Raw genomic sequence first — 10,331 nt, 5'->3', positions numbered from 1 at the left:
GCGTCGGCCCCAGGGCAGATGCGGGTGAGCCTCCATCCGGGGGAGCATCGGGGTGGCAGAGCACCTTCTTGTGGGGTGCCAGGCCGGGGCAGAGGTGCCTCACTGCTGGACTCCTGAGGCTGCGGGTCCACGCAAGCCCGGGGTGCTCTGCCCTGTCCCCAGCCTCCCACGCCCACTCCTCCCTTTGCGACAGTCCCGGTCTCCCGGTCAGCTGGCTCAGGAAATTAAGCTGGCAAAGAACTAATCCTGCAAAGAAATGTGCAGCCACTTTAGCTCCCGAACCGGCTTACTGCAAGGTCAAACAAACACCAGTGCCTGCCCGAGGGGCAAGCGGCGGGGGAGAGGTGGGAAAACACAGCCAGAGGTAAGGATGAGATGGCAGCAGTGCCCACGAGGGCTGTTTGGAGCCGTCTCAGAAGCACGCCCTTAGGCACCAGTCTGCTTGCCACCATCAAAACTGAGGCTTGTCTGCGCCTGTGCAGCAATGGCAGCCTCGGGTTGCAAAGGTGAAGCCTTGCGATGAGAACCTACGGAGTTTGGGCACCTCTCTGTTCAGGAGGCACCTTTCTGTTCCGGAGGCACCTCTCTGTTTAGGAGCTCAGGGTCACACCTTTAGGCTTAAGCACTTAGGCCCCATGGGGAGGAGTTAAGCCTTTTTTGAATCTCCTATACCTTCTGGTATTGCTGTTAAGGTCCATGTGCTGGATTTAAATAACTGCTTTGTGATGTACATAGAAGAAACCCACACTCAATGGGGAGAGGGCAGAGAGGATTATTGCTCTGCTGTAATGGAGCCAGGATCACTCCGCAATGATGCTCGAGGTCATTCAAGGTCATCAAGGGATGATTTGAAAAACGTTGCTTGCGTTCTTGCCTGGGAAAGCAGAAAATCTGGAGTAAGCTGGGAAGGAGCGGGAGTCTCACAGGCCTGGCATATTTTTCGCAGAGTAGCCCCAGCAGAGCTCCTGCTACGTCGTGAGGAAATGCTGGAAGAGCAGAAAGAAGCTGGCACCACAGCTGCCTTCCATGACCCTCTCCTCTGCCCAGTTCCTCTGCCTGTCGCTGCCCTCTCCTTTGCAACAGCGTGAGCAGCGTGGCCAGGCAGCATCCCCTGCCTGCGGGCAGACCTCTCCCGTACTGAGGTGAGAGGCACAGAGGAACCTGCCCAAACCTCCTAGAAGGACAGAAAGCGGGAGCCACTGCCCCATGCTAGAGAAAGAAATCTACCCAAAGCAACATTTTTGCAAGCGAGGGGGGGGGTGGGAAAGAACCAACTGCTTCAGTTAGGGAGGACTCAAGGGGAAGGGAGTGGTAGCTTGGGTATTTTCCATCTAGACAATTAGGTCTGATCCTCAGGGCAGTGGGTGTTAGGCCAAGGCTGGAAAACTTTCCCTAAACTAGCACAAAGCTTCCACGCAGTGTGTGCTCAGCCCCAAGAACTTCCTGGTAACTCAGGTTATTGAGGCAGATTGTTGATTAGGATCCAAGAGAGGATTAGAAACTCTTTTAAGCATAAATAGTATTTGCAACTGTGTGAGTTAAGCAAACGGATACAAGGGAAATCAAACCTCACGCTTCAGGGCATAAACTGCTCTCTTGTGAGTCAGGATCAACCTTTTTTTCCTCTATGCACAGCATCTCATAATTAGCTAGGTGCTTGCTGTGGTTTTGATTTGCTCTGAAGCATCAGTTACTGGCCGCTGCCAGAGGCGGGATGCTGGACTAGATAGACCCATGGTGTGTTTCTGCAGGGCAACCCTTTTGTTCCCATATTGGCAAAGCTTTGTGGGAAAGCTTTGGTGATTCATGTCTTCAGCAGCTCCTGGTCTTACCGAACGTTGGCCTCTCATTTCCATAAGCACTAAAGTCACTCTGAATTGCTACAGAAATAAAAAGGCAAAGTTGCATGAAGGGTTACGTATCTACACGGTGCAGACAGCATTTATTTACTAAATGCAAAGATGCTTTTAGGACCTGCAAGGGTCATTTTTGCTAGCAAGAAATTAATTCTTTTCTGTATTCTATTTCAGATGCAAAGAAGTCACACAACTTCCAGAAGGTTTTGTCTTTTGCAAAACACATATTTCTGTGTGCGTGTGCATATACACATACATGCATGCATGTATATACATAAATATAAGTTGGTCCAATAAAACTATTTGAATTACTAGCATTTCCTTACAAATTAAAGGCAGGCAAGGACCAGTAATGCAGGTGACAGAGCATGCACTAACAAAGTCTGCCTCTTCACGCTGCCTCTTTGATGTACTTCATCTTTGCCCTGAAGGAATTTCATTATCCTATGGTGAGCCGGTAATGAAATCTGTACTCAGAATCAAGCCTTCATAGAAATCGGTATCTTGACTCTTTGTTCTGTACAGACTAGCTGTGTGTGGTAGGAATATGTTTCTATTTGTGTGTGATCTGAGTGTACTTTGAATACTGATCTCCAGATAAAAAGGATAGAGATCTAATTTGACAAAATATTAAATTCCTCTATCTTGCTTTATCTAACAAAATTCTGATGCTTATTATTGTGATGAACATTTGGGGCAATACTTGTAGTGTTCAGCCTGTGTGAGAAAAATCGCCCTGTGGAGAATCGAATGGAGTGTCAAAGACCCTGATTTATAAAGAGTGCAGAGGGCTCTTAAGTACTATTTTTAGAACAATGCCGCAACAGATTTACACACAGAGAAAAAACCCCTCCTCTACAGTCACTTAGGAGCAAAGTAGCATTTCACTGCATAATAATGAGGAATTAATTGCTCTTTGTCATCACTTTTTATGCAAATTGCCATAGAACATTTGCCCAGTGTGCATTTTACCTTTTAACAAAGAAAGTAGTCACGACAAACTAGACCAAATTTCATAAGCTGAAGACAAAAGTAGGCTGTACCATACATAAATTGCAGCTAGCAAGTCTATTCCTTTGAGGAACTCTATCAACTTCCCATGAAAGTCCATTAAAAAAAAAAAAAGAAAAGAAAAAGGTTTCTTGGCCTACGCGTCTAGTTAAATTAAATTAAGTTCAATTATTAGATGACCAAAATTTCTTCTCATGGAATTTGCTTGTCACTCTTTACAGCTTTTGTTTATTTTTTTCCTTTTCTCTTGGGATAATCACCAAATGTCACCAATTTTTTGTTTCCTTACCAACCACTTTCAAGCTCTTACTCGTATTGTTATTGAATTTTAGACATCGCAGGTTGACCGTTCTTTAAAAATGTATTTTTGGATTTATATTTAAAAGTAAAAAAAATATCATCAACCTTGCGTTTCACCTATGTTTTCACAGAATTTACATTTAGACTAAGCTGACAGTTCTTCAGAGAAAACCAGAACTGCAACAGCTACGGAACAGCATTTCCTTTCAGTGTAAAAAAGAGAAATACCTAATAAATCATCTTTGTTCTACATGAAGCTTTAATTTTTTTAGTCATTGTACAACTGACACTGCAAATTTGATGCAAAAATTACCTAGATGGCAGACCAGGTCGAAATGTAGGCATCCGAATAGATTGCATTGTGTCAAAGCAGTTTCTCCAGAAACACCTCAACATGTTTTCTTTTTCTCGAGAAACATAGGAAGGATATCACTGTGCAAGGAGTTTCTGTCTCGCATGTGCAATGAATTCATTCAGGGAACTAGTGGGTCTTTTCAATCTCTAGCTTCTACCAACTTCAAACACAATAGCGAGTTCCAACAGAGGCCCTTTTCTATTCATACGCTATTCACAGCAGCCCTTTGTAGTTCACAACTTCAAGTTAACACAGCAAAGAGCAGTTTTAAATCACTCCAGTAATCAGGGGTCACAATTATTTGCCACAGCTACAAAAAAAAAAAAAAATCACACACACGCTGCAAGCCAATGCACTCTGCTTTCACCTCTAAGACAGAAAAATAACAGAGACTTGACCTCTGCCTTAAGTGCTAACACTTCAGCAACACTATCTATTAATCAAAAAATATATGAATGCAGCTTATAAATCCCTCTGCATGGAAAGAGCCATCTTCACCCTTACAGAAATGTATTTTCTGTCCCGGTCCCTGCTTAAAGTGCAAGAACGCCCTGCAGCCTTTTCAAAAAAAGCAAAAGCAATGGAGTAGTGAGAAGTAAATGAATCAAGCCGTTGTTAGTTATGTGAGTGGAAACCCACAGATTCTTTGGGGTCCCCAAGTTCTTTGGTTAGTATTAGAGCTAAAAGCAAAATAAACTGCCCCTGCAAAAGCCAAAGCCTTCAGTATAGTACTGAAGCACTCCAAACTCCCCTCAGAACTGCATGGTGTCAAGGATTTAGCCTGGAATAAGAAGTCCAAAAGACTCCAACATCTACACCAAGGCCATCAGAGGCAGTGGGAGCCGTCATGCCAGTACGGCCACTACGTGCCTGCTGAGTGCCAGTACATTTGCATTCTCCATGTTCCTCACCTGCCCTCCTGATGATCCTTCTCCAGCTTCTGTTCAGCCAGAAGCCATCCCCGACCTCCACAAGCCTTCTTACACTACTCCAGGCATGTTTCAGCTACACGAATCACACATTATTATTAAACTACACGATGATTAGACTTGCCTCTGAAATTGTACATTCCCACATGTTGCTGCGTGTCCCTTCCCAGCCCTCTCTCTGAAGGCACACCGAGGGGCACCTTGGCCATGCCCCCCCATAACACAGCAAAGGGCTACCACCGCCAGGCTCTGCCGAAGCTGGTGGCTTTGCACTCTGCTTCCTCCTCACCTCCATCTCCACTGCCCACCCCCAATGCCCCAGTCTCCTCTCCCAGTCCCACCGGCATTGCGTCGCCTTCATGGCTTCGTGTTTCCCACCATCTGCTACACCCTGCATGACCCATCACCAGAAACACCTCCTCAGCTGAAGCAACAGCGCATTTGGCACAGCATGCCTCCTCCTGCGGAGGCAAAGGGAGCACGCAGCCACCACGACAGCAGCCCGGCACTGAGGACCAAGGGAGAGGTTGCCAGAGGCACAAGGGGCACCTAGGCATCCAGTCGGACACCGCACTGCCACTGCCAGTTCTGAAGAAACTCCTCACCACTTCCTTGCAACAACAGCAAGATGTCCTCTGCTGTGGCTGCACAGTCGAGCCTGGAAGGAAAGAAATTTAGCTGCACAAAGCCCCTGTTACAGTTACCCACTGAGAGCAGAATCACAGGGGCTAGAAAGTCAGAGCTGTTACCAACTCAGTATCTTTGTTTGTAAGTAATAATTACCTCAAGGCTTTTACTCTTAATTAGTGGATTTGGGTCTAGTCAGCCACTGGTGCACGTGCATAAACTCTCATTGATGTTAAAGACTACGAGGAGTAGAAGACTCCTTAGAAACAGTAATTTCTCCCCAGGGAATAATGGGGTTTTTTTCTTACCCATATTCTGTTCCTTCCCAAAATCATAACTCTGAATTAAATCTTATCAGATTATTGATGTCCTGCGACAAGTCAGAACTGGACCTAGACTGCTCAGAAATATCTCTGTGCTCTTCAATGGGAAAAGTTTGTCTAGAGCACAAACACCACTCCATCACATCTGGATTAACCTCCGCGTTCCCTCCTTCTTCTCCAGTCCCTGACGTTTTCCCTCCCTCAGCAGTACTCAAGAGAGAGGAGCTTGGCTTGCAGAAGGGCAGCCTTGCCAAGGCAGATGCTTGGTCTGCACTCTCATGGTTTGCTGCAGATATTTTCACTTTTCTGGATAACTGTGAAGACAGAGGGTTGTTGAAAAAAAAAATGGATTACAAGGCTTTTGAGCAAGCTGAGCTAAAACAAGGTCGAGCTTTGTCCACAACTGCCCTCAAACGACTTTTGGAGCTGATTTGCCTGTGCTGATTCTTGGTGATAGGGGAATATGAAGTGAGGTTTAAATATGTCACTACGGATGTCCTTGCTTTTGGAAGCAGACTCTGGGTCATCCTGACCTGACAAATCAGGGAATTTGCCAGATTTGACCTTTAGAAAGCTAAAAAAAAGAAGATAGTTTTATATTATATTTTAAAATATGATTCTAAATGGAAATTCTAAAATGTTGCTCACAAATTGCAAGTAATAATGAACATACTAAGTAAAAAAAAATAAATTGAAATCAGTAATAGAGCTGATGAAGATCTCAGAAGGTGGCACTGATTTAAAAGACAAAATAGGCAAGGGCAAAGCTTTAACTTCTCTGGCTATCTCCAGGACTTGCTGCGGGCTGTGTTCGGACTGCCTCTCACGGCACTGAAGACTGTTAGGATTGTGTTTGCTCTGGGGCTGACAAATTCTGACCTCCTGTAGAACCAGGGGAAAGAATAATCTTCAGGCCATTCATCCTCTCTGTCTAGCATAGGTGTTGCAATTACTTTTCCCAAATTACTATATGTCAAACCACAGTCTGGCAACCCCAGCAAGCAGATGATCTGAACAGTTTACTTCTCTTTTTTTGAAGAAGATAAAACACCAGAGAAGACCCTACCTTTTGACTTAGTGACCACAGAACATGTTTTGGACATAATGCGTAAATCTTAATGATTCCTGACCCTCAATTTCTTGACGTACGAAGTCAAAAGCTCCTTAAATTCCCTTTCTATTGTGTGATCTGCATCTATTTTTTTAAAGGTCAGCGCCTGCCATTTTTTCCTGCCTGGCTTCCTGACACTATAATTTTAGTCCCACCAACAATGCCTTGTGAACACTTCAATGTATTTCAAATATCGTATCTCACCAGCTCCTCAGAATATCATGCCGGAGATCTGATGCTCTGTGCATGGCAAATGTTCCTTTGTGGAGCTTTTGATGTGATGCCAAGCCACGCTGCGGCGACATTACATTGTGGATCTTTGATATCACGCACCATGACAATGTCTCCTTCATAGCCGTCACAGCCACTGACTCAGGGCGTGCTGTTCGTACCGTCAGTGCTCCTGGAAACGCGATGTACCTGGGGTGTGTTAGAATCTGGTTGTGAAAAAAACATATGGTGCCTGTAGCATAATCAGTAATCAGCCGTGAATTTCTTAATCACTGCAAAGAAAATGATGCAATTTCATGAATTCTACCTGCACAACCCAGCAGAGTATGTGCATAATTATCAGTAATGACTTAGATCTGTGTGCAGGACCAGGGCTTATCCAGGAAAGCTGATCTTTTTCACCCAAACGCTGCAGGGTAAAATGTACTGCGGAAGGAAATGACAATTTCCTCAATTAAAAACCGCAAGATTTGTCCTTATTTTTCCCTTTTCACTCCTTCATTACCATTGTAAAGCTCAAGTTGCATAAGATCCCCTAACGTGTTGCTCATTCATAGAGTCTTGGAGTCAGCGTGGTTGACGCCAAGACTGCAGCAGCAGTTGTTCTGCGCAGTACTTTCCCCTCTTCCCGTAGCACTTCAAATTAGGAATTACCTATCACCAGGAAAAGGCAATTTGTTTTTATAAATACATGATTGAAATACCTTGCAATACACAGAGCTCTCCAACAAGTGGCACTATTAAGACTATTCAAGTTACGAGATTGATATGCAAATGAGATCTCGGAAAGGGATGTTGGGACATGTTTTACAATATTGGATTCCATTTAAAATCTTTTAAATTTACATATGAAATATGATTGAAGTAGATATTCATAATTCAGATATTCTGGAAAGTTTTGTGTTACCCATAAAGAAAACACTGAGAAGTAGGTCGAGTGCCCTGAGCTCAACCAGGCAGTCCTCTCTGAACGGATGAAGTCACGGGAGTGTGGAGTAAGCCACCTAATTAAGACATTTTACTAACGTGTAACCGGGAAATCTGTCCATAGAGGTGAGCTAAAACCAGTTGTTGTAACGCGTGGATGTAGCCTTTTCTCGAGGACAGCGTTGCAGCATTCGCGGCAAGTCATCCCTCGCATATTCCTAGGCTAACTCCGAAATTGTACCTCTTTGCATCTATTCTTACCTTATTTCCTTGTCGCTGCTTGACAAACTGTGGATCATTTTGAGAGACCGTACATGACATCTCTTCAAATAATCCGTATTTGTCTGGAATACATGTTTGGCTGTACTTCAAGAAAAACAGTCCAGAAATAGTTACATATAGAAAAATTGAGGCGTGGAGATGGTAGATGGCAATGGAAACAGGATCAGACTGGATTTGTTGCTGGAATATAAGCAGTTTGGGAATGAATTGGGAAGCCAATGCATTAAAATGCAAAATACATGATATAAAAATAGCGGCTTAAAACAGTAGGTTTCATTTAGTTAGCGTAATTTTCCTTCTGTCTTTGAAAATCAACTGTCAGTTTTCCCCCAGTTTTCTAGTGTCATATAGAGATAAAACGACCATAATGAAATCGCGATCTGAATGATATACAGGAATCTGAACTCTGTCTTCCACTATGAGTTGGTCACAAAATTATTAATAGTATTTGGGTGCCAAAAGCTGCATAGAGGTGCTTGGTGAGTTTTCAAAAAGCCTACATGCCCGGTCCCTGCTTGGCTCCAGCTTCTTTCATTCTGTGCCGATCTCCGTTCCACACAAGCATGATCTGGTTCACACCGAAGTCACCGCAAATTTTAGCGGAGGGTAAACAGGATAATAAAATCTAAAATGGATGTTTTCACTTTACGCTTCCTTTAAGCCAGATAGTAACATTCATTTTCAAATGCCGGCCAGTAAGATAAACGGCGATTATTGTGCCCTCCAGAAACACGCGCTGTGGGCAGAGGTGGACACAGGGTGCTTTGCTGAGTTTTCTGTTTGGCCAGCGTTGACTACCTGGAGCTGTATCTCCTGTAGTGTGTTGTAAATAGCAGAATATGTGCACTCTGAATGCAGCGGCATAACGTAGCGTGCTAACTAAAGCATTACAAATGCTGCATGGCTTATTTTTATCTCCCCGTCCCTCTCAATACAGTATTTTTATCTCTCACGCCAATACTAAATTATTTTTGTGTCTCTAGGAAAAACAAGGCAACGAGGCGACTCAGTCCTGCTAGCGTTTGAACACATGACAAGTCCCCTTACACACTGTGGGACTTTTCATCTGCTTAACACTATATATGTCTGCAGAACCAGAACCTAAATGGCACTTGTGAGCAAGGCTTTACGTGAATGTTGCTTGGAAAGGGAACGTGAAGCCTGTGAGTCAAATCCTCCAGTGGGGTGCTGTTCTGCAGCCACATGTAGCTAGGAAAAGTCAGGGTAAAAATGCTACTGAACTGAAGTGCTTTTCACTTTACACAAGCAGACAGCCGTGCAGAATGCAAGCCAGGGGAGAACTATGCTTTTGCAAAGTGACAATATATTTGTCATTATGTACAGAAGAGTTGATTTTGTGTTGGCACACAGTATTTGCATAGTTTTCTGTACAGTAGGCTTTGAAATCGCAGGTAGCCCGATGGAGCTGCTGCAGTTTCAGGAGAAGACATCAGTGAAACAACTTCACAGAACTTGCTCCTCTCTCAAAGCCAGGGAAAAGACCACATATCATCTGTCGGTAGTGAAAGGGGGAAACAGAGGATGAAAACGTACAACAAAACCTGACATAAACACAGAAAAAATAACGAACGTGCACATGTTAATTACTGAACGCGCTTTTGTTAGCAGTAGGTCACCATCATTCTTTATTGACATTTACTGCAACTGCAATTTCTTTTTCAAGACCACTGACCCAGGAAAATGTAACCCTCTAGTTATCCAACGCCCTTTAATTAGAGATGTCTCCAGAGATAATCTCACTCACGGCCCCTATTGTGAATCATTTATTTTCTAACTTTCCTTTTTATCAGCCGTCTTTCATCTTTATGTTTTTCTGCCCTAGCCCGGCTGAGTAACTCGGGCTTGTAGAACACGGTTTATTCATTCACCGATTCCCCAATTGCATTTCACGTCCCGTGACATTTGGGGTCTCGCTCGGAGGCGCTGGCTGCCAGCACCAGTGCCGTCTGCGGGAAATCACGGCCCTTCCCCTTGGTGAAAGGAGCCACGGCGCCAAGGCTCCGGGTGGGAGAGGGCTCGGGAACGGGCACCTTGCACCCCCGTGGAGATGAGGCAAAGACCAACCAGCCCCCTTGCGCCGGGAGCTCTGGACAGGGTCTTGTTTTTGGTTTTAGCCTCGGGAGCACTTATCTATTCTTGTGATGTTCGGCAGGGCTGACTCATGACTGTTGGACGCCTGCGGTCGGCAAGATGAGCGGGATGAGGTTTCTCCGGGGGCGGAGCGCGTAAAATACCACCAGCATCAACACCGAGCCTCGGCCAGCAGCGAGGGGGGCGACCCGGCGGGTACTTTTTGCCCTTGCCCCACCACCCTCTGTCCGTGGCCGCCCGTGGGCGACGTGCCCTCGCTCGCCCTCC

Source organism: Egretta garzetta, unplaced genomic scaffold (assembly GCF_000687185.1).
Source record: "Egretta garzetta isolate BGI_Z169 unplaced genomic scaffold, ASM68718v1 scaffold231, whole genome shotgun sequence".
Classification (NCBI taxonomy): Eukaryota; Metazoa; Chordata; class Aves; order Pelecaniformes; family Ardeidae; genus Egretta; species Egretta garzetta.
Note: the sequence above shows the minus strand (reverse complement) of the source record.